Source organism: Urocampus carinirostris, chromosome 7, assembly GCF_059441175.1.
Source record: "Urocampus carinirostris isolate Australia breed hairy pipefish chromosome 7, RoL_Ucar_1.0, whole genome shotgun sequence".
Taxonomy (NCBI): domain Eukaryota; kingdom Metazoa; phylum Chordata; class Actinopteri; order Syngnathiformes; family Syngnathidae; genus Urocampus; species Urocampus carinirostris.
Genome location: NC_142355.1, coordinates 42558458 through 42585189, shown reverse-complemented (window position 1 = coordinate 42585189; position 26732 = coordinate 42558458).

Sequence of the window (26732 nt, the reverse complement as noted above, 5' to 3'; positions counted from 1 at the left end):
TTAGCGTTGCCGGGCATTCTACTTGGCAAGGTTGTTGGGACTGTGGTTTGTTGAAAAGGCACAGGGGAGCCACTAGGGAGAGCCAAGGAGCCGCATAAAACTCCAGAGTAGCTTGTACACAAAAGCAGATGTTTTCGATTTCTTTGGTATTTATTGGGGATGCCTTGACACGAAACCTAGCTAAAACACTCCCAGAGGCCTTAAGGTAAACTATGTAAATTTTCATGAAAATCGGTTCGGCTGTTTCGGAGCATATGCATCAAATACGACCGCACATGCTCACACACACGCGCACACACACACACACACACACACACACACACACACACACACACACACAAAACGTGATCAATATACGTTTAGATGGATACTATTTGAAGATGCCATTTATAAAAATGAAGGATTTTTAGTGCGTAATAATAAACTAACTCAAAGAGGGAAGAGTTGGATTATTCGGTGAAAATTACATTTCCAAGCAAAAAGTATTGGTATCTGATTGAAATCGATCAATATTAACATGCATTTACTTTTTGATTTGATTTGATTTACTATTTGATTGATACTACAGTTCACAGTATTGCCCACCCCTAATTGCAGGACATTGATTTTTAACCAATAATAAAGCCAGTAAAAATCCCCGTCTATTTTTGCCGATAATCTGTTGAATAGTCTCCCATTTTAAGTGAATTTCTATCGGAAAAGTGACTGTTGAAGTAATTTAGGAAGAATAAGGACGCTTCCTCTAATGTATTTCAAAATAAAATGCTGTGTTTTAAACTGGGTAATGAAGCATTTCCTCAACAGTGTTTCATAAACAACCAAGCCCCCCCCCAAGCTTTCTCTGAGAGCCATCATCAAGCATTTGTATCACAGACAGGGACAATGTGCACGGCCTTCCGAAGGCTGTTGGACATATCACAATGCGTTCCATAAAAGGCTTGCACTCTCTTGTATGCTCGGAGAGCTGATTTGTTCCATATGGCCGATTGTCCAGATGCTCCCCGTAACTGAGGCTCATTTCCAAAGGCACTGCCTCAAAGATGGTCAGGTGAGACCATAAGGACACGTACTATGCTATCATACCCACATAGTGGGTAAACATTGCTAACGTAGAATCATTTGGGGCACATGGGTATTCATTAGCAAAGAGAAAACTATTTAACAACAAAAGCGCCATTAGAAATGTTGACCTTGCAAGTCACTTAGTTTTGGAGAAATCTGCTTGGTGAAATGTTAGCTAAACCCACTGGTGGTATTTTTCAATCTTATACCAGCAGATGTAATAATTTTAAGAGAGGAATATATCTGTGTATTATTTGTTATTGCAACATCCATTGCAGCCTGGTCATCCTGGAAGGGGGATTACCTCATGTTCGGTCCTTTCTCAAGGTTTCTTCATTTTCCTCATGTTGAGGTTTTTGAGTTTTTCCTTGCCCTCATATAGGTTTTAGATCAGGGGATGGTGTAATAATAGTCTGTGGTTTGCAATAATCTATGGTCTGTGCAGCCCTTTGAGACCATTTGTGATTAAGGGTTATACAAATCAACCTTCCTTTTAGTCATCATCATCTTTCTTCCATTCAGTCGCTTTACTTCCACATCCTTTCACATTTAATGAACCTATATCAAGGGTGTGCAAGACCTTTCGGTCTCCTGCCCCCTTTCTTTGCCTTGCTGTCTCTTAGGGAGTACAGATAGAGAAAAGACGAGCCCAGTCGCCTCGCTCCTTCCACTTTCGTCGTCTCGTACGACACGCAGCGGACGACGGTGGGTGAATTCTCACACCTCCTTGAGGGAGAGGGCCCCGCTCCACAAGACATACGCTCATATATGTCTACACAGACGTACGCGCATGTATGTCTACACAGACGTACGGACATGTATGTCTACACAGACGTACGCACATGTACAGTGAAGAAAATAAGTAATAACACCCTGCTATTTTGCTATTTCCCCCACCTAGAAATCATGGACGGGTCTGAATTTTTTTATTGTAGATGCATGTCCACTGTGAAAGAGATAAACTAAAAACAATAATCCAGAAATCACAATGCATGATTTTTTAACAATTTGTTTGTTTGATACAGCTGCAAAAGAGTATATGAACACCTGAGAAAAATAATGTTAACATTTGATACAGTACTTAATTTAAATTACTTTTAAAAAGTAATGTAACTAGTTACTTTTGGATTACCTTCAGGTTTAAATGAGTATTGACCCATGTTCATTTGGCTGCGAGATCTCAAAGCACAAGTGTCTCAACACGCCCATGTTTGGTGACTATGCTACGAGAAACATGTTCCAACAGCTGTAAAAAGGTGGATAGGATTGTCACCACTTAACTTTAGTAATAAATAACCAATGAAAGACTTCATACCTGTCCACCTGTACGGTTTTGCAGTACAAATTACGTTTTTTTATGCATTTTAAGACGAGTACGACATACAAGAAAATTTGTACGGAAAAACGCAAATTTATCAATTATAGGTACCATCCGGTATACACCGACTATCACGAAATGGCGAATCCATCAAGTCAAAGGAGTTCGCTGCGGTAGCCTCTATCTCTGTATCGTTTTTTTCGTTGCAAACGAAGCGAGCGGTTTGATGCTACTGTGAGCATGCGTCTGCCGCCTGTGGATTTCCCATCATGCATCATTCCGGAAAAAAAAATATGGTGTTCGATTATTTTGTACGGGGAAATATGACAGTTTGTACGGGCATGGAGCAGTGGAGGTTGACAGGTATGCATCACATTTCATTTGTCTTGGTTTTTTGCAATTGCTGACACTGGAACAGAGTATAATGAGTAAAATCTTTGAACATTTGCATTTAAAAACTCAATGTAACAAAATCAAACAAATGCAATTGAGAAAAAAAAAATACTTGAGTCATCGACTTGGATTAGCACAGTGGTGTTTGTTTGTAACGGAGCAGTAGACCTGTGATGGCCCATTCCCACCTGCTTTGTGGACCTCATTTGTATCAATTGAATTTAATGAATGAGTTGCACAGAGCTGCTGTTGTGGAAGAAAAAAATTCTCATCTTTCTCTACTTGAAGAGGAGTTCCAACATCTGCAAATGTCACACATTCACCACCATCATCTTCCTCCTCACTAACACCAAATTTTTGCTGCCATTGTCAGGGAAAGTGGATCTGACTTTGGTCTGAATTTTGTATTCTGAATGGATTTCGTTGAGCTTAGATACAACTGAATTGTATGTGTCGAACTTTAAGACGTGTGCAGGCCAAGGCAGCAGAACACCTGTCTAATGCGTTTCCAATCTAATGACATGTGACTCCAAAGCAGCTACGGCTTTGCTGACCAAATGTCTGCTGTGGTGCAGACACTCTCCACATCAATCAGTTAAGACAGAACAGACTGCTTCATTATGGCAAATTATTCATCAATCCGCTGCATTAAAGTCTTTCAACACATTGGGTTATTTCCACTACTGAAACCTTGAACCAGCTTGCGGAAAGATGACTGCTCCACCACTGAAAAGCACTGCACATCCTGGACCACGAAATCAAATACCAACTTGTTTGCATGTTCCTGTGACACATTGAACCCTGACTTGCTTCAAGGGGGGTTGAGTAGCTGCTGTCGTAGAACTGCCTGCCAGTTCATCTTCCCCAGTATCAGATGGACTAAACGTGCTCTTCAACGCCTGATGCTTCCTCTGAAAAGAGAGAAACAGATTTACAAATTTACTATAATGAATTATTATGATGAGCTTCATATCCACTTTATTCCAAATTAGTGTGAAACACCACTGTGCTAATCCATTGATCGAGTGGCGGGAATTTTGTGTTGCTCACGTCGTCGCGTCTACGAGATTGTTTCAGATTCCTACTTTAGCAGAATTCTGGATTGAGACTTTTTATCTTGAAAAGTTTCGGGTAAGTATCTCGGACGATTGGCGCAAGGTAAGTGCCGCGCACAATTGTTTTTACAGTCGGAAGCTGCTGCCGATCGTTGTTGAAGGATATCCCCTCCCACGGCTGCTAGGACGCTCTTGGCATCCGACGCTTACAAGTAAGTATGGGTTGCTGTAAAGGTTGCTACCGTGTCCGTAGGCAGGTTGCCCTTCTAGAGGGACGTGTCCGTGAGCTAGAGCAGTTTAAACGGAAAATGTTAGGTGCCTCGGACACCACTGCTAGCGTGGGTTGTAGCGAACCTGCTAGTCCGGTTAGCATTAGCCCTAAACGGCATGCTAATCGCGGTGAGCAAATTCAGACGCATAACAAGTTCAGCCCCCTAGCTAGTCCCACTCCACCCTGGTCTACTGGCTCCCGCACCCTAGTTATAGGTGACTCCATCACCCGTAACATAAAGCTTAGCACCCCAGCCACGGTTATGTGTATTTCTGGGGCCAGAGCACCCGACATTGAGGCTAATTTGAGGGAGCTGACGAGCAAACCTAGACACCAGGACAGGGCTAGCTACACCGATATAGTCATTCACGTCGGCTCCAATGATACTAGAATGAGACAATCTGAGATTACAAAGAAAAATATTGCTAGGACCTGTAATCTCGCCAGAAAGATGAGTCGGCATCGAGTAATTGTCTCTGGCCCCTTGCCTGCGAGAGGCAATGATGAGAGGTTTAGCAGACTAGTCTCGCTAAACCGATGGCTGGCAAGTTTTTGCAATCAGAAGGGATTTAGGTTTGTGGATAACTGGCCTGCTTTCTGGGGCCGACCTGACCTGCTGAGGAGAGACGGCCTTCACCCTAACTGGGAAGGTGCTCTCACTCTTTCTAAAAATATAGATTACTGTTTAAGCCTTCCATGACAGGATACACTAGTGCAGGCCAGGTCACAGGTGATTAGTGAACCTGTTACCATGGGTGTGGAGTCTGTAACGCTAGAGCTAACTAGCGCTATGCTAGATTCATGCAATTCACATAGTTTTTGTAGTTTAGAGTGTTCTACTGACTGCACCATACACCCTGATTTATACTATTCTATAGCATCTTCTTCTGTGCCTCTTACCTCTGTTTCTCCCTTGTTAGGTGAGGAGGGAGAAGAAATAACATTATTTTCTACCAATAGTCATCCTGCTACTCCACCGGTCAACAATATTCCTGTGGTATGGAATTCGGGCCGCATCTGCCGTCATGCAAGGCACAAGACCCGGGACCGGCAGTCGAATCCTGTGGTGGTTACCACTAAGGTGCAAAACTCGCGAAAGGTTTCAGCTCAGTCCACAGTGCTGAAGCTTGGCCTTCTTAATATTAGATCACTAGCCTCCAAAGCTTTACTTGTTAATGACCTTATTAATGAACACAATCTTAACCTTATTGGCCTTTGTGAGACCTGGTTGAAACCAAATGAGTTTGTAGTGTTAAATGAGGCTTCTCCCCCTAACTTTGTGAGTGCGCACTTGGCACGACCATGCAAAAAAGGTGGAGGTGTTGCTCTTATATCGGAAAATAGGTTGAAATTTACTTCTAATACCCCTACTAGTTTTAAAACGTTTGAAGCACTTGTTATGAGGTCCTTAATGTCAACACCAATTTATGTAGTTGTTGTGTATCGCCCACCTGGACCATACTCAAATTTTTTGGAAGAATTTTCTGATTTGTTAACAGACTTAGTTACGTATGCGGATAATGTTGTAATTATTGGTGATTTTAATGTTCACATAAACTCCCCATCAAATTCACTTGCAATTGCATTTAAGTCACTGATGGATACATTTGGTTTCAATCAAATAGTTGATGTGCCAACTCATAAAGATGGGAACACTCTAGATCTTGTCCTGACCCGTGGCGTTGTAGCCTCAAATGTTACAGTGTTACCGTATCCTAATGCCATCTCTGATCACTATTTTGTTAAATGTGAGGTGTTGTTTAATGTTTACTGTGATAAGGAAAATATAGGCTTTAGCAGTCGCAATATCCGCCCTAAAACGGTGTTAGCCTTAAAAGAATTATTACCTACGGTAACTGCAGCCTTCCCTTCGTACACTGGGTCTGTTGACTCACTTACAAACAACTTCAATACTGCTTTGGTAAATGTTCTTGATTCTGTGGCGCCCCTAAAGTATAAATTCCGACCCAAGAAGAATACACCTTGGTTTACTGAAGAAACTAGGTTACTCAAACAAAGTTGCAGAAAAATTGAACGAAAATGGCGCACTACTAAGCTGGAGGTTTTTCGACTGGCCTGGTGTGACAGTTTGCTGAAATATAAAGTAGCTCTTGCCTCAGCTAAAGCTTCGTATTTCTCTAAGATTATTGTTGAACATAAGAATAATCCAAAATTTTTATTTGACACAGTGGCGAAACTTACCAGACAACAACTTAACCCAAATGGTTGCACTCATTCTGCTAATGACATTATGGAATTTTTTAATAAAAAGATTCAACTAATCAGGAATGAAATTTTAAAAGAACGCTCTGTTTCCTCCTCCTATATCAAAGATGTGGAGGTGCTAGGTATGGACTGTGTCAGCGGTTGTTTAGAAACATTCTCCAGTTTCAATGAATTGTCCCTTGATAATCTAACACAGATGGTCAGTAGGGCCAAACAAACTACGTGCCTGCTTGATCCGTTTCCAGCTTCACTGGTAAAGGATCTGTTTGAGATCTTAGGACCATCAGTTTTAAATATTATTAATATATCGCTATCCTCGGGTATTGTTCCTGTAGCCTTCAAGTCTGCCGTCATTAAACCCACGCTTAAGCGACCTAACCTTGACCCAGAAAGCCTAGGTAATTATAGGCCAGTGTCAAATCTGCCATTTCTTGCGAAATTACTTGAAAAGGTCGTTGCACAGCAGCTAAATGACTACATGTCAGAAAATAACCTTTTTGAAACTGTCCAGTCAGCATTTAGAGCAAATCATTCTACTGAGACAGCCCTTGCAAAAGTAACCAATGATCTCCTTTTAACAATAGATTCTGGTGCCTCATCAATGTTACTGCTGCTGGATCTCAGCGCTGCTTTTGATACGGTCGACCACAACATATTATTGATTCGTCTAGAACGCATTGGTATCTCAGGAACTGTACTCTCGTGGTTTAGGTCCTACCTGTCAGACAGGATGCAATGTGTTAACTATGGCAATATGACCTCTAAACAATCTAATGTCCCTTGTGGTGTTCCTCAAGGCTCTGTACTTGGCCCCCTTCTTTTTAGTATTTATATGATCCCGCTTGGTGACATTATCCGCAAGTATAATATTAGTTTCCATTGCTATGCAGATGACACTCAACTGTATGTGCCACTGGAAAAAACTGGACATTTAAGTTTTAGAAATCTGGAGGATTGCCTTACTGAGATTCAAAGATGGATGTCAAATAATTTTTTACGCCTTAACCCAGAAAAAACTGAAATGTTGATTATTGGTCCAGCTCACTGTCGTCATTTGTTTTCAAACATTACCCTGAACCTAGACAAATGTAATATCACCCATAGTGACTCGGTCAAAAATCTAGGTGTTATATTTGATCCTAATCTGTCGTTTCAGTTACATGTGAAAAATATTACTAGAATAGCTTTCTACCACCTCCGTAATATTGCGAAGATTCGTTCAATGCTGTCCCAATCAGATGCAGAGATTTTAATTCATGCGTTTATTACTTCTCGGCTTGATTACTGTAATGTATTGCTTTCTGGTCTCCCGATGTCTAGCATTAAAAGTTTGCAGCTGGTTCAGAATGCGGCAGCTAGACTTTTGACTAAGACTAAAAAGTTTGAGCATATTACACCTGTATTGGCCAACTTGCACTGGCTCCCAGTCCACTTAAGATGTGACTTTAAGGTTCTCTTATTAACATATAAATGTTTGCATGGGCTTGCACCCTCTTATCTCTCTGATTTGATTTCCCCCTATGTTCCTGCACGGAGTCTGCGCTCAGAAAATGCCGGTCTACTTGTGATTCCGAGAGCCAAGAAGTCTGCGGGCTCGAGAGCGTTCTCCATCCGGGCCCCGGTGTTGTGGAATGCCCTGCCTCTGGAGATAAGATCTGCAACCTCAACGGAAGTTTTTAAATTGAGGCTTAAGACACACTTCTATTCCAAAGCATATGATTGATGCCCACCTCGTATTCTGTTTTGTCCTGTCTTTTTCTGAGGCCTGCCTGGCTGATACGAAGGAGAAGGATGATTTGGGATGGGTCAGCGGACCGGGGTCTGACCTGCAGCATGTCAACCCCTGCATTTACCAGCTGGCGTCGTCGTTGATGTCATGCTCTTTCCGGACATTTTCAACATCTTACCTAGTGTTTACTATTCTGTGTACAGTAATGCTAATTGTAATTCACCCTGTTCAATCCTGGAAGGGGGATTACCACATGTGAGGTCCTTTCTCAAGGTTTCTCTTTTCTCCTCACACTGAGGTTTTTGAGTTTTTCCTTGCCCGCATGCTGGTTTGCTAGTTTAAGATCAGGTAATTGTGTAATTTTGTAACTGTAATCCTGTGCAGTCCTTTGAGACATTTTTGTGATTAAGGGCTATATAAATAAATTTGACTTGACTTGACTTGACTTGAAAAGTAGCACTTGTATGTGTTTCACCCGGTTCCGGTTATAAGGGGGCACCAACTTGCAATGTACACACTGAAGTTTCCTGTTAAACTGAGTGACATACATCTGTGTGCTAGTCTTCATTAATTCATGTAATATCTAGCATAAAACATGGTGTCAGAGGTTTTATCGAACTCATAGACGCTAACGGATGTCGAGTGACGAAAGTGAGGTGAAAGAAGAAGCGGAGGACAGCGTAAACGAATGTGAAAAGACAATGGGTGCACTCGGTCTGAAACCTCCCGCCACATTGGATTGGCATTCCAGCTGCCTGGCGAAAATGTGGAAGACGAGTTTTCATTGGATGTGGACATAACTTTGGCTGCGTCAGACGACAAGACAAAAGTAAAAGTGTTCAAATACTTGATTGGAGAAACAGGCAGGGAACTGGGAAGAACGTTGTGAGCAACACTCAGACCGGAGGAGCAAAGGGAGGACACTTGGGTCAAGCTAATAGCGGTGTTCCACAAACACTTCAGACCTAAACCAAATGAAACGGTTGAGGGATACAGATTTTTCTCCAGAAACCATAACGCGAAGGAATCGATACACAAGTATGTTACTGGATTAAGAGTTCTTGCGGACACATGCAACTTTGGGACTGCAAAAGACTCATTGATTAGAGATAAGATAGTGTGCAGAATCCGGGACTCGCACGTGAGAGAGCGCTTGCAGACATAGCGTTAGAAAGAAGCATTGAGATATGCAGAGCAGCGGATCTATCGAAGGAAAATGTGAAGACAATCGAGGGACAAGTAGGCGGAGAGGTGCATGCAGTTAAGAAAATTGCTGGGACGCAGGGGGCGAGGCCAAAGATAATTGGGAACTGTAGGTACTGTGGGAAACAACATGGGTGGAAGAAAGAGAGCTGTCCTGCTTATGGGAAAGTCTGCAGTAAATGCAAGAAACAAAACCACTTTGCTTCAAGATGCAAAATGTCGTATGCGCAATCTAAGCGAATACACAGTGTGGCAGAAACCGAGGAGGACTATGAGGAAATTATGAGCCTTCGTGCAGAAGGATAGGCGAATGCGCAGGGGAGACAACTGTTTGCGACCATGCTGCTGGGGGATAGGTCAGTAAAATTTCAATTGGACTGTGGGGCAAGTTACAATTTTTTCCGTTACATCTGCTGAATCCCGACACAAAATTGGAGCAGACGCAACAGGTCTTTGTCATGTACAATAAAAGCACTCTGAAGCCTTTGGGCAAATGCAAGATTAAAATAAGATATCCGAGAAACAGGGAACTGTACAGACTTGAATTCATGGTGGTTGACGGGCCCTTGCTGGGGAACAGAGCAGTGCAGGGCATGGATCTAGTGAGAATACAGAGAGAAAATATCATGGTCATTGATGACATAGTTCAACAAGCAGACAGGAAAGGACAAACACTGGAGAAAGAGCAGATCAGGGAGCAATACCCACAGGTGATTGAGGGTGATAGCTGTTTGTCTGGCACATATGAGATGGAAGTGGATCCAAGCATAGCACCAGTGAAACTACCAAAACTACCAGTGGCTCTGATGAACCTGCTGAAGCAAGAAACTGACAAGCCTGGTGGCAAGAGGAATAATTACACCAGTTGAAAGAAGCACAGATTGGATCAGTAACATGGTCCTGGTTAGGAAACCATCGGGAAAGCTGAGGATCTGTATTGATCCCAAACCTCTAAACACAGCACTGAAGAGACAGCACTTTCCATTACCAACTATTGAAGATGTCCTGCCAGACCTGGCAAATGACAGGGTATTCACGGTGTGTGATGTGAAAAATGGATTCTGGCATGTGAAACTGACAGAGTGCTCCAGCTACTTGATAACACTTGTGACGCCATTCGGAAGGTTAAGGTGGACGAGAATGCCGATGGGGATCAGCCCAGCTACTGAGGTGTTTCAGCACAGGCTGACACACGCACTCGAGGGTTTACCAGGCGTACGTATTGTAGCTGATGATATCCTGATTATTGGAGAAGGAGAAAATCAGGACAGGGCAGTAAGGGACCATGACGAGAAACTGAAAAGACTCCTTGAGCGATGCAGGTCATGCAACATCAAACTGATTTTTGACAAACTGAAGTTGAGACCGAAGGAGGTGCCGTACATAGGTCACAGGCTGACATCTGAGGGCTTGAAAATTGACCCAGAGAAGGTACGCGCCGTACAAGAAATGCCTAGACCCACCGACATTAAGGGCCTACAGAGATTGCTCGGAATGGTGAACTATCTCGCAAAATTCTGCCCACACCTATCGAATAGCCCTGAGGTCCTGAGGCAACTGACACACAAGGTTGTCATCTGGGAATGGACTGACATACAGGAATCTTCCTTTGGGACAAAGAAAGGGATGATAGCCACAGCACCAGTATTGAAGTATTACAATCCTATGGAGGAACTCACTCTCCAATGTGATTCATCCAAAACTCGGCTGGGTGCAGCAATTTTGCAGGTGGGCCAACCTATAGCATACGCCAGTAGGGCACTAACCTCTACAGAGAGAGGGTATGCACAAATAGAAAAGGAGTGCCTTGCCATTCTTTTTGGAGTCGAAAAATTTCACAAATACACCTATGGCAGAAAGGTATAGGTATAGTCTGACCATAAACCACTCGAAACCATCACACGGAAGCCTCTGCTTAGTGCCCCAAAGAGGCTACAAAGAATGCTATTGAGGCTTCATAAATATGACATAGACATAGTGTTTGTTCCAGGCAGGCTGATGCTTGTTGCAGGTACGCTGAGCAGGGCATACCTACCAGAATGTGCAGTTGAGGGTTCTGTTGAAGCTGAAATTGAAACAGTGAATATGATTTATAAATTACCCATTTCAGAGGAGAGACAACAAAAAATCCAAGGTGAGACAGAACGGGACCAGGCCCTCCACGTGCTGAAACAGAGAATACTGCAAGGATGGCTGGAGGATAAAGGACAGGTTGAGCTGGAGGTGAGGCCATATTTTTCCATGCGAGATGAGCTAACTGTACAGAACAATGTCATCTTTTGGGGAGAAAGGGCTGTCGTCCCAACAGCTCTAAGACAAGAAATTATGGAAAAGATTCATGCCTCACATTTAGGGATTGAAAACTGCGTCAGAAGAGCAAGGGAATGTGTGTATTGGCCGGGTATGCATGAACAGCTTCAGAGATATATTGGGAAGTGCCAAGTGTGCAGAGAAATAGACACGCAACAACAGAAAGAACCATTAATGAGTCATGACTTCTATCTAGCATAAAACAGCACTCGTGTAAAAATGTAAAGGAAGTATTTAATTTATATATTGAAAAATCATTTTTGGTTTGGTCTGAACACTATCAGCAATAATTGACAAATGAAGCTACAAACTTGTTAAACAGTCAGTTTAGGCCCATTTAAGACCTTCTCAGTACACAATTCAATTACATATTGGAGATAAAAAAAAATTACTTATAGAATTACTCAACAAGTATATTAACGGCCGGACAATACTATTGTTTTACCCAGTGAAAGTACGATCTGCTGACACGACATGAATACAATCTTACCTGAAGGTGTTTTTTCAAGTTCGAAGTGAAGTCCTTCGAAGCTGACAGGTTATGAACTTTTGGCAGGCACGATTCGCACTGCACAATGGTGCCTTTTCCCTTTTCTTCCACCCTGTAAATATTTTTTTCCATGATTGTTCTTCTGCCAGCTGAGAAGCAATCAGTGCTACTTATCGTTTTATATATATATATATATATATATATATATATATATTTAATACATTTCCCCAAAAGATGAGATTTTATTCTACGAGTGTGACTTATATGTTTTCCCTTCTTAATTTGGCTTTTTACTTGACTTTGTCAGAACCCAAACACAGTGGACCCAGATGCATAACGTTTTCACACAAACTTTATTTTACGGAAACAGGGCAGTCGTACACGGGAACAAAAATGCCAGTGATTTGGCGATCGCTGGGGAGAAGAAGTGAGAGAGAGGGGGAAAATAGGAAGCCAGGGGCAGACGACATCAAAACGGGACAGGACAGACGGGATCGATACCAGATACAGGATATACGGGCAGATACCAGACAGAATGGGACAAATACCGGATACAGGATGCACGAGCAAGATACCGGACAAGATGAAACAGACGGGTTTGATACCATGTACACGAGCAGGATACTGGACAGGACAGATGGGATCGATGCCGGATAATGGAGCAAGATACCAGAAAGGATGGGACAGAAGGGATCGATACCGAATACACAAGCAGGATACCGGACAGAGTCAAAATGCAAGTCTTGCAAATGCAGAGGTTCTTTGACGGACTGACCAGGAGTGAATTAGGGCAGAGTTTAAATAGGAGGGGAGCCAATCAGGCAACGAGCAGCAGCTGGCGCCAAACGAGCGGGCCCAGGTGAGGTCGATGGGCAATCGCGACAGACTTATTTTACTTACTTAACGTATGACCTCACGATGCATGCCAATCTTTTTATTTTTAATGAAACAGAATCTACATTCATCCCCTATATTTCCCCATTTAAAAGAACTCTCAAATGCCAGGTAGTGTCATCACCCGTTTAAAGCCACAGATCTTAACACTACGGCTGCTTTATTTTGAAGCAAATTCTAATTATTTCTGTATAAATAAGATCATTTGATGTGGAGGAAGGACAAGACCAAAAATATAAACAAAAATAGTGGTTTAGGTAAAGGCAAAGTCCTACGAAATGTAGAGGTTGCAGCTTCCTATGGCACGGCAGGGAAGGAACCGACAATGGATAGTTGGTGGTCGCTGCTTTTAAGTGCTCAGAATAATGACCAACAGGTGTAAATAAACAGCACTCCAGCTGGACCAACACAGTACCTCCCCTAAACGGGCGCTTCCAGGTAACGAACCAGGTTTGTCTGGCTAGGAGTGGTAGAAGGCCCCGAGGAGGTCATTGTCGAAGTTGGAGTGGCACGGGATACATGGCTGCTCCTCCAGGCTGTACCCCTCCCAGTCCATGAGGAACTGGAAACCCCACGCCCTGTGGCAGACTTCCAGGACCTCCTGAATCATATACTCTGGGGCATCATCGACAAACTGGACCGGATCGAAGGGCCGGGCGGATTTAAGTACTGGCTTGACGGGGGAGACTTTGGATGGACCCTCAGTGACGCTGAGCCGCAGATGGACACCAGCAGGGTTGACCATGTGGTCCACCTCGTAGGGACCCACGAATTGAAGAGCCATTTTCTCCTTTCTACCTGGAAACTCCACAGACAACCCCACCCGCTGCCCAGGCCGGGTGTACGATCACGATCCGCCCGCTGACAACACCGTACAGATGAACGCAGGAGGGACGCAAGTACCTATTGCCAGATGCTCCGGCATTGCCGCAGGTGGGCACAGACCTCCTTCTTGTGGTGGTCAAAGAGCGGGGGCTGACACCCAGTGGCCGCCATGAAATAAGAGACCCCCAATGACGAACAGATGAGGGGAGGAAGGTGGACCAGGTGTAGGGATGCCGTGCAGCCACACAGCAGAGGTTATTCCCCAAAGACTGGTTCATCCTCTCCGCTTGGCCGTTAGAATAAGGATGACAACCAGAAGACAGGCTTTCGGAGGCAGCGCAGGACGACCACTAGACTTGATAAGTGAAATGTTTTTCAAAATCCCATGGAAGCGGAACACATGCTTGACCAGGAGGTCCCCCACCAGGAGAACCGAAGTCCAAAGTCCGGGGCAATATGGGACCAGGGTCGTCATGGGACAGAAGGGGGTGGAGGAGACCTGCCAGAGCGTGGTGCAATGATTTTCCCCTGGCACACACGGTACAGGCAATGGCGAAGCACCGGGTGTCCTCCGCTATAGTGGGCCACCAGAAGCGTTGGTGAAGAAGGTGAAGATTACAAACCATGCATGGGTGACAAGCTAATCGGGACAAACTTGCCCATTTTTAGTACAACTGAACGGATTATTTCCAGAATGAAAAGTGCGTCCAAGGGTCTGCCGCCCGGGTCAGCCATGGAACGAAGAGCCTCCTTCACTCGATGCTCTACCTGCCAGGTAGCCTTGCCCGCGACACAGGCTGGCGGGACGACTTGCTCCAGATCGATCGAGCTGAAGCTGGGGAAAATAATGAATCCGGTTTGGTAGTCCTGGAGCCTGGGTGATAGGAGCGTAAATCAAACCAATTAAAAAATGTGCCCACTTTGCTTGTCTTGATTTGAGTCTCTTTGCTCTTCGGATACAAGTTTTTATGATTCGACCAAACCAAAAATGGAATAGCTGCCCCTCCAGCCAATTACGCCACTCCTGCAGCGCCGACATCAGCCCAATTATCAACGTAATAGTTGCTCTCTGGGGGGACAGGCGCCTGCTGAAATAAACACATGAGTGTAATTTACTATCCTTGGAGCTTCGTTTAAACAGCACCACGCCAACCCTGGTGTCCACCTCCACCACAAATGTCCCTGCTGGATCAGGATGACACAGGATATGTGTGGCGGTGAACAGCTCTTTAAGCTCCTTGAAGGTACCCTCCGCCTCATCGGACCAGACGAACAGTTGAAGGGATGAGGTGAACCTCGTCAGATGCTACTCAACTGTACTGTAGTCCCGGAAGAACCAACGGTAAAAATTTGCGAACCCAAGTAACTGCAGCAGTTGTCTGCGGGATGGGGGCCTCGGCCACTCTGCTACAGCTTTGATTTTGAACGGATCTGGGATCAAGCGGCCTTGTTCAATGACAAAGCCCATGAACTCCACCCTGTAAGGGGCCGGTCACACAGACATTTGCGGCTGAATCACGGCTAAAATTTTGCGTTTTTTTTTGCCCGTGGTTGCCCGCGATGGAAAATGCGCAAAATTGGCCAACCCGCTGTTCATCGGTGGTATGCCCGCAAAACACGCCGGCGACTGTTCCGCTTCCTCATCGCGTCATTTCTGCGTCATTTTCTCGTGTGGGCCACGGGTATAAAAGCTCCCGAGCCGGTGTTGTGCCCAAATCCGACTCCTACGCAACACATCCAACCCCCACCCCCTCGCGTGAACGCGCATTCTGCTGCGATCGCTTTTGTGGGAAGCGTGCATTGACGTTGGTGACTTTTTCATCCGCGTTAACAAACGCATTTTGTAGAATACGATCGCACTTTATTGTTTAAATAAACGCGTTATGTAGACTAGGATCTCCCAATTGTTGTAATTAGCTCGCTCTATTGTTTTAATAAGCATTTTATATAGAATACGATCGCTTTTGTTGGAAGGGGGATTAACCGTTCGATTACGTTCACAACAAAAACAAAGACGGAATGGTTTAAGTGATATTACATTCCCAACAAATGCAAGACGAAGTGGTTTTGGTTATATGTTCGCCATTACATTCCCTAAAAGTGAGATAAAACGAGGTAAAAGTGGGGATGCGAATCTCGACAGGGATGCATTTCTCGGATAACACCGGGCTGTAGAAATCATAACCGCTCAAAACACAGTCCAGTGAAGATCAAGATTTCAAGCTATGGCATCATTTTTATTTTATTATCTTGAAAAGAAATGTCAAGAAATAAAAATGGATTAAGACGACGTCACTACGCTGACGGGGATCCATGTTCATCCCCTTGACGTCTCGAGCACAACTGACGTGTGCTCGGCAAATCGCGCTGTATATACGCGGAGAAAGGCGTTTGACTGTCACACGCGTAACACGCTAATTTCACGTAATAACACCGCGATACAGGCGCAGAACATGCTATTACCATGCTCCACCCACGATTACCCGCTGAAATTTCCCGTCCTACCCATGTGTAACCACGCCCTGGCCGCGGCCAGAGCACGTCGTTCCGCGTCATTTCCGCGTCATTACCTCGTGTTGACCACGTGTGCGGCACGCGGTTTAACACGTGCTCAAACTTTTGAGCAGCTCAAAAGTTTTGCGCGCGTCCAACCACGTGTGAATTTCCGACCGCGAGTAAAGCACTGCTGTATCTCGTCTATATGGCGGTCTCAAAACGTCCAACAGCGCCCAACAGCATCAACAGCACCTTGATACGCTCGTGAAAGGCTGTGTACCCGCGCTCTGAAGAATTGAGCGGCGCAAATCTTTTTCGCGCTGCCACCCACACGCGAATTTCCGACCTCGTGTTAAGCACTGCTGTATCTCCTCTGAATGGCGATCTCAATGCGTCCAATAGCGTCCGCCTCAAAGGCAGAAATTTCTGGCCGTGATTCAGCCGCAAATGTCTGTGTGACCGGCCCCTAAACATGGAACTCACTCTTCTGTACCTTAAGAAAACGACTGTTCTCCAGGAGACGCCTAAATACCAGTCTGACAACTTGGATATAGTGTACTATGGTGTCCGAGAAGATTAGAATATCACCCAAATAGACAAAAACAAACAGATTCAACATGACTTGGAGAACATCGTTAACGAGCGCACTGTGATGCTGTTGAGTCCACAGGAGTCTGTACAAGGGTGGGGGGAATCGTCCTTTTTGACAAAAAACAGGCGTAGGACGAATGAGTTATTAGTCCGGAAGCGAGGCACTCGCTGGTGTACCGTTCCATCGCCTTGCAAACCCATCACTAACAGAATCATTAATCCCCCTCCGAAAAGCACACTGTAATAAGGGCTCGTTCAATTTTGATTCTGCGGCAAGGATATTAAATTCCACCGCGTACTTCGCTGCAGGGCGCCTCCCTTGACCGATAGTAAAGAGGCGATCACCAGAACAGTTGGCAAAGTCCGGAAGATCAAACACACGTTTCAAACCGGGAAAAGAACTACTGACGGAAGGGGTCCAACGGTGGATCCGTGCCTGTCTGAGCCCACGCCAGTGCACGTCCATGTAACAGCCCGATTATATATATGATTCGTGCCCGATTGGAGGGGAAAAGTGCAGCGTGTTTTAAAAAAAACTAAACGTCATTTGAAAGTGAATCTCCAAAACCTACCCAGGTCACCTCAGGGTTGCAAGCGTAGGACACGGTAAAAGGCATTCCTCCACTGTAACCATCCGGAGCGGTAAGGGTGGTACAATCCAGATTCTGGACCAGTCTTTGGTGAGACTGACTGCTTGTGACAGGTGATGGTGGCTTCATGTCCTGCCTACTCCTGGCATGCGTCCGCTGAATCCAAAATGGTCGGTTCGTTCTGTTAGAGTTTGTGGCTAGATAGAGGTGCAGACACAACCTGACTTTTGAGAGTTTTTTTAATGGGAAAAAATATGGGGCCGACATAAAGCGCTCCAAAGGAGAAATGATAAGACAAAAAATATAAACAACTATAGTGGTTTAGGTCAAAGCAAAGTCTTATGAAATGTAGGACTGGCAGCTTCCTCTGACACGGCAGGAAATGAACCGACACTGGATAGTTGGTGGTCGCTGCTTTTGAGTACTCAGAGTAATTACCAACAGGTGTGATAAATCAGCACTCCAGCTGAACCATCACACATAGAAAAAATACTGGTCTTGAGTGATGATATTTTCGAGTCAAAAATAACAGTAGATTGATTTTTTTTTAAAGTTTTTAGGGGTGCGAAAACTGCAAATACTTCACGACAAACGGTAGTGTTACATTACTTGCATACTTTACCTACCTTACATATGCTTCAGTGTAAAACTGCTAGGATTCAGACTGAGTATTTGGATGGGGAAAATGAGATGAAGAGAGCAATTGAGTTAAGGACGTTTACCATAAAGTGCCAAATTAAGATGAAACAGTATACCCTGAGCCGATTGATCAGGAGACAGTTCTCCCTCAAAACTAATCGAAAAATGGCTAACAACAGTTTTTATAGAAAATGGGTGTGGATTTGCAAAATGTAAAAGGAAACTTATACAGACAAAGAAAGGTACTCACATCACAAGAGACCTTTCTGAGTCATTTGCAGATTTTTACTACAACGCCTTAATGAACAGTGAGCTTAGTCTTATTTCCGCACAAAATGTATTGTCAACATTGTGTCTTTTTCCCACTCATCAATTGATTTCCCAAAAATATGCAGAGACCTTTTACAAGCACTTTATTCCTCAGAAGAAGGTGCAATAAATAGATTTGGATGACAACAATGTTGTTTGAACAATCTGTTCTCAGTGCACTGATGAGTTTGTTGTCTCAATGCAATCAAGCATTTACAAGTAAGTAGATAAACCACAAAGCACAAACTGCTCCAGTTTGGACGACCTCTCATGAGGCTCATTGTCTGAAAGATTAATTGACCTCACATAGTTGCCATCCTCATTTTTTTCACAACTTCATTACAAGACCACCATCATAACCATTTCACATAGACACTATAATTGGAAAGGTGTGTCATAGAAGGTCACTGACTTCATGCTTGTTCGTTATTACGAAGGAGCAGTTTTTATTTCACAAGAATTCTGTTTTATCCTGCAACAGCTGCATTTATGTAACCCTCAATGTCTGAATCAACCAGTGGCATCAATCCAAATAGCATACTATCCATGCATTCAAAACCTAGGACTTCGGTAATGCCACGTCTGAATGAATCCAACCCTTCAATAACTACTTGAGGCTGAGGCTTCACTAGCTGCGGACCTTAATCAGTTCTTCGCTCGCTTTGAAGCTGGAAGGCCACAAAAAGCCACATCACACCCACCAACAACCAGCAGCAACACACTCACATTTCAGGAGCACGGAGTTAGGCGTGCGCTGAAAACCATAAACCCCAGGAAGGCAACTGGCCCGGATGGAGTACCAGGGAGGGTACTCAGGGACTGTTCCGATCCGCTGGCTGGGATCTTCACCACCATCTTCAACCGGTCCCTGTCACAGGCGACCGTCCCACCTTGCCTCAAAACCTCCACCATCATTCCCATCCCCAAAAAGTCAGCAGTGGAAAGCCTCAACGACTACAGGCCTGTCGCTCTTACGCCTGTGGTCATGAAATGCTTCGAGAGGTTAGTGTCCCAGCACATCAAAAACTCCCTGCCACTCACACTGGACCCCCACCAGTTTGCCTACAGGGCAAACCGCTCCACTGACGACGCCATAAACCCAGCACTTCACACCGTGCTGAAACACCTGGACCACCGGGGGAGCTACGTCAGAATGCTCTTTCTGGACTTCAGCTCAGCCTTCAACACCATTATCCCGGAGATCCTGGAGGAGAAACTCGCACACCTAGGACTCTCCCCCTCCATCTGCCACTGGATAATGGACTTCCTCTCCAACCGCCCACAGTCCGTGAAACTCGGTAACCACGTCTCTCCCACCCTAACACTGAACACTGGCTCCCCCCAAGGTTGCACACTGAGCCCCCTGCTTTTCACCCTCTACAGCTCCGACTGCTCACCGACCCACCCCACAAACACTATAATTAAGTTCACTGACGATACCACCTTGATTGGCCTCATCTCTGAACGGGACGAGGCGGCATACAGGCATGAGGTGGAGTCGCTTTTAACGTGGTGTTCGGAAAACCACCTCATACTGAACACCACAAAAACAAAAGAACTGATTCTGGATTTCAGAAGTAATAGCAGGAATCCAGAACCACTCATCATAAAAGGAGACTGTGTAGAGAGAGTCCACTCCTTCAAATTTCTGGGCGTGCACTTCTCCGACGACCTCTCCTGGTCTGCAAACACCAGAGCGGTGGTAGGGAAGGCCCAGCAGCGACTACACTTCCTGAGAGTGCTCAGGAAAAATCATCTAAAACAGCAGCTGCAGGTGTCCTTTTAAAAAAGACACAGTGGAGAGCATTCTAACATACTGCATTACGGTGTGGTATGCTGGGTGCACAGCAGCAGACAGGAAAAAGCTCCAGAGGGTCATCAAAACAGCCCAGAAAATCGTCGGTTGCTCTCTGCCCAGTCTGGAGGACATTGCCTGCTCTCGCTACCTCAGCAGAGCAGAAAACATCATCAAGGACATTTCTCACCCCGGCCACCACCTATTCGACCTGCTGCCTTCCGGCAAGCGCTACAGGTCACACAAAGCAAGAACAAACCAACTCAGAGACAGTTTCTTCCCCACAGCCATTAGCACCCTAAACAGACACCGCACAAAAAACTGAAAACTCTTGCAAAAAAACTACCTCACACGAATGTTAAATGGTACTCACGTCTATGTTCTTACACATGCTGACTGCACTATGTTTGCTCACTGCTCAAAACAGACACCGCACAAAAAAACTCTTGCCAAACACTACCTCATACGAATATAATGGTACTCATGTCTATGTTCTTGCACATGTCGACTGCACTATGTTTACTGCTCACCTTGCACAATGTCTGACCATTTATTTCTTCTGCACTATGATGACTATGTTTGCACCAATGCATATGCTGACTATTTTTTTTTTTGCACTATGATGACCTTTGCACCAAATGCAATATTGCACAACCCTGACGATACCAACGGTATTACGATAACAACTGTATGTTACATCCCACATGGAGACATTTCTTGTGTAAATACCATGTAAATTATAACTATAGCCTTATCCCCCTTGTTTTATAACCTTATCTTCTCTGTTCCTTTATCTTCTTGGCTCATACCTCACTGTGAATGTGGAGTGTCATGCCCAATTTCGTTGTCACAATATGTTAACCCATTTTGTAACAATGACAATAAAGGTATATTCTATTCTATTCTATTCTATTCTATTATGATTCCAAAAACATTTACAGTATCTATAGTTGTAACAAATATAAAAAACATCAAGATTAACCTCATGAAAATGCACGATTATCTAGGAATGTAACCACATTTTAAGATTTCCATTATTCTATCGTTCAGATTCTGTGCGTTTCAATTCCATCAAGAATTTATTTTCTATTTGTCAGAGTTTATAAAGATATAAACTCATTGCTGGCAAAATTATTCAAGTAGAGGCATTTAAAAAGTTTAAATCTACTGCGCAAATGTAGTGAGCCCGGCCCGGCAGCCATCTTCCTTGGCCGCCCAGGCCGTTCTACTACATGTACCTCGAAAAAAAGACGCAAAGACACCACTCCAGTCAGACGCACATACACGTCCGTACCCAAGCCTTTGCACAAAGACGTTAAGGAATATTTGGAGGATTTATTAAACCGTCGATGGGTAAAAAAATCAAGATCAAACTATTCGTCGCCAATTGTTTGTGTGCGTAAGAAGGATTGTAACCTTTGCCTGTGCTGTGATTACCGAGAGCTGAACCGAAAGTCTATTCCAGACCATTATCCCATCCCTCGTGTGCAAGACATGCTGAACAGCTTGACAGGAAATATATGGTTTTCTGTCCTTGATCAGGGAAAAGCATACCACCAGGGCTACATGGATGATAGCAGCCAGTCACTCACTGCATTTATCACAACATGAGGTCTCTACGAGGGCATACCTTTTGGCCTGTCATCAGCCCAAACAAAATTCAAACAAAGCATAGAATGCCTTGTGTGACTCAGGGATGAATCATGTCAGCCTTACCTCGATGACAATTTTGTGCACAGACCATCTGTGTGATTTGTGAGAATTCCTGTTTTGCTATCAGAAACATTGAGTCAAGCTGACACCAGGCAAGTGTTCAGTGTTTAAAGACAGTGTGAAGTTCCTGTGTAAATTTGTCAAAAGATGGCTACACAATTGACCAACCATCCAGTAGGCCATTACCTGGACAGCAGACCATCACAAAGTACAGTCAAAGAATTCCTCCTCCACCCTCCCATCTTGGGTTATCCACCATTTACAGACCCATACGTTATGCACTGTGATGCATCACAAGAGAGACTTGGTGCTGTCTTGTACCAGATACAGAAAGGCAAGCTTGTGGTCATCGCATATGGATCCAGAACGCTGACAGAACCAAAATATAAATATCCCCTTTACTCTGGTAAATTAGAATTCCTTGCCATAAAGTGGGCCATATGTGAAAGATTCAGTGAATACCTTTATTATGCACCATTGTTTGTGGTCTACAAAGACAACAACCAGTCAACTTTTTGAGATCAGTTTTGACAACAGCTAGGTTGAATCCAACGACACATAGATGGGTGGCAGAGCTTGCAGACTCCAACTTTCTTATCCACTCTCACACAGGAAAGCGCAACAGAGATGCTGATGGCCTGTCATGAATGCCACTGGCCATGGTTGGTACATTTTTAGAGATGCTCACAGGAAATACAGCCTGAAGTAATCAACAGTGTGACCCAAGCACTGTCATTTCAGTCCAGAGAACACCAACCCTGGATCTGTCCTCTCACCATTTCCGTTGCCTGTGCATAAAACAGTGAACAAGTGCCATACCCTTTTGCAGAAATTTCCACTAACGACATGAAAGGTGCACAAGAGGAAGATCTCATCTCATCTCTCATCTCATCAGCTGCACCGCTTATCCTCAGTATGGTCGCGGGGGTGCTGGAGCCCATCCCAGCAATCATCGGGCAGTGGGCGGGGGACACCCCAAACTGGTTGCCAGCCAATCGCAGGGCACACAGGGACAGACAACTCGCTCGCTCATTCACAACTAGGGACAATTTGGACCGGCCAATCCACCTGAAATGCATGTCTTTGGAATGTGGGAGGAAACCGGAGTGCCCGGAGTAAACCTACGCAAGCACGGGAGAACATACAAACTCCGCACAGGAAGTCCGGTAGCTGGATTTGAACCCAACCAGGAGGTTCCCAAGACCTTAGAACTGTGCCGCACACGCGCTAACTACTGCGCCGCCGTGCGGCCCAAGAGGAAGATCCAATTATTGAAATAGTAATCAGATGTGTCAAAACGAAACAGTGACTGAGTATCAACCGTCTATCAGAGGGAGATGATAGCATTCATAAGGGAGAGAAGCCGATTTGTCCTGAATGAAGATGGCGTCCCGTTCAGGAAAACAGCTACTTGATCCCAGTTAGTATTACTGAAAAAATACAATCCAGTCATTTACACAGAGCTGAACAATGAAACAGCGTACTCTGCATCTGGTCCGCTACCGATTTTACTGCTCACACGTGCAACGAGACATCGAGCACTACGTCACCAAGGTGTGCAGTTGCCTGAAACGTAAGAGAACTAATAAACCAACAAGGGCATAGTTGAAGAGCATTATTACCACGTTTCCTTTTGAACTACTGGCAATCGACTTCCGACACCTAGAAAGCTGCAAAGGTGGATAAGAGTACATTTTGGTCGTCATGGATCTTTATACCCGCTTTGCTCAAGCATACGCCTGCACCAACAAATCTGCAAAGACAGCAGCCAAGAAGATGAAGACTTTATGCTGAAGTTTGGTGTCCCATCCAAATTACACCAAGACCGGCAGGAAGTTCCAAAACTAGCTGTTTGCTAACATAGAAGCATACTGTGGCATTATGGATCACACACCAAACTGTACCATCCACAAGGGAATGGCCAGGTGGAAAAATTCAACAGGACACTGCTTTGCTGCAAACACTGACTGCGGAAGCCAAATCCAACTGGAAGAGTTCCTTTGCCAAGGTAGTGCACGCATATAATCATAACCGAAGCGAGGCTACTGGTTATGCGCCATATTACCTCCTGTTTGGGAGAAGTCCGAGGCACCTGGTGAATGTTATGTTTGGCCTGAAACCTAATGACCAAAGTTCATCGCACAGTGAATATGTGAAAAATGGGAAACAACGGATGGAGGAAGCGTACCACATAGAAATCTCTTATTACCTTGTGACTTCCTCCAAATTGTACAAAGACAATCTGAGACAAGAACAACAATGAGAAGATCCCGAACAAACCCCAAGAAAAAGCGAGTACAGTTGCAGTACTGGCAAGACGAGCACAGCAGCTCTGAAGAAGAAGAAAAGCTATTGCTGTTGCCACTGTCTCCCAACCTGGTTGACTCATTTATTGGGCCTGTTCTGGGCCTAATGTAGCTAAATGCCAATAAGGATGCTGAGGAAAATGAAATTACAGGACCAGCCTGCGACAGCTGACAGAACCGCAAAGTTGATCAGCAAGTACCTAACACCAGTAAAATGACTGTGAATGTAGAGCCCAGGATGTAGGTCTGTCCTTTAGTAAGAGAGGACTGGAGTGGAATAAGCGTCAAAGCCATGTTGGAGTAATAAAACTTTCCCAACGAAAAAGGCAGAGACCTCGAGAAGCAGAACCAGCACAACGGCGCCCTGGAAGTCTCTCACAGAAGCGGGCCATCCCCCTACACAAGCATTGCTCAATCTTAACAGCAGAACTCCAGATTACTGCTGATATGGTTGATCAATTGAACCTTTGAATTCAGAGAACCAAGTTTTGGTCAATGGTTTAACACTGTGTGGATAAAAGCTTAAGGAAGGGAAATGAACTGCCCTAAACCTGGATGGTCTGTCTGCTGTGATCAGGTTCTTACTTGGCACATGCTCAACCTTTTGGATAAAGCGAAGTAATCTCAGCCTAATCTAGGGAGCAAGTCATCAAGGGTTTTGAAATAAGGGGCTTGTGGTTTGTCTGTAGTCTATCTCTATCAAGTAGGATTGGAAATGTTCAAATGTCCAGGTTAGTGCTGGAGTCTCTTTGCTCCACGCCGGTCAGCACTCACTTGTCAACAATGTTGAGCATGTTACTTCAAAAAAGTAATATAGTTACTCAGTACTTCTTCAAAAAAGGACCTAAATTACTGTATAGAAAAAATAACTAGTTGCCAGGGAAATTAACTACAGTATTTCTGTTTGCTATAAAAATAAGTGGTTGTATGTCAAAGGAGACCCCAGGGGTGACCCAGGACACACTGGAGAGACTATGTCACTAGGCTGGCCTAGAACGCCTCGGGATCCCGTCGGATGATCTGGGGGTCTGGGCTACCTTGTTAAGGCTGCTGCCCACGCGAACGGACCCCGGATAAGCGGAATATAATGGATGGATAGAATAGAATAGAATAGAATATACCTTTATTGTCATTGTTACAAAATGGGTTAACATATTGTGACAACGAAATTGGGCAAAATGATGAATGGATGTCAAAGAATTTAGAAATTTCTGAGCAGTATTCGAGTCAGTTGAATAAAGAATAACAGACGGGTAGTTGTGTCGGAGAAGCTTGTAATATTGTACCTCACCAGCAACAGAATTATCCTACAGTTCAAGTGCAACAATAATAAACTGTAAACAATAAAATACATTAACTATCAGCAGTAAACAATATAAGGTGACTTAAATAAATTAAATCTAACTTCTCACAACCTGAGACAACTACTCAAGTAGACATTGGCAACTTAACTTAAAATATTTTCTTCACAACAAGTTGATAGTAAAACAATATGAAGTCAGTTTAACTCACAGTCTCAAGTTAGACAACTGTTCAAGTGGAAATGTGCTACTGTACTTCAAAAGTAAAGAGTTCAACAATAAAATACACAACAGAGTAACAATCTGAGACTATTAGATATTTTGTACTTCCATCATGTATCCAGCCAATTAGACTACCCTACCCCTTCTCAAACCAATGATTGTATCTGAGTAGCAGAACCTCCAAAAACCTCAGATAGCTTGTTCCACAACACAAAAGACACTCAAACCATGAGTTAACAACAAACAAGCTTCCGCGTAGCGTACCTTAGCGTTGCCTTTCCAGGTAAAATACCTGCCTAACAATACAAGCATCGTTGCCTTTATACACCACCAAATTAACGTGCGCCACCCCATCGAGAAAACAATGATTGACACGCATACATTTTGGCTCTTTCGGCCGCTATTGTAGAACATACAGGGGTGACAAATAAACAGAGTAGAGTAGACTCTCTACGGCTGATTGTTTTCTCAATTTATTGAAAGTAACGCACCGATTTTGACTGTCAGTAACGGTAATGGCGTTTTAACGGCGGGAGAAAATAATTAGTTGGATTACCCTGTTACTGAAAAAACAACAGCGTTACATAAAGACATTATTTTTAACAGTGTTATTCCTAACACCGATTGTCTAAATGTCTAGTTTTGCCTCATGGAAACGTCTTCTCTCCGGCCTCTGATTTGTGGTGATGGGACTCTGTACCTCTGACACCACAGTTAATAATGTTCAATTGTGTAAATAAATAAATACATTTGAAAAGGAAGATGTGGTGTAAGCTTATTTTGTAGTTTGCAATGCAATGGTTTTTAAGGCCTAGGAGTCTTGGAAGTTGACAGGTATGATAGACTTTTATAGTTGTGAATGAGTGAGACAACTGAGGAATTCTCAATGGCATATAGAGCAAGCACAGTAGGGGGCAAGTATTAAAAAAGTTTCTGAGTGAGTTGAGAATGGAAACAGGTTACGCTCAGATTTGGGTGTCTTTAAAATAATGGA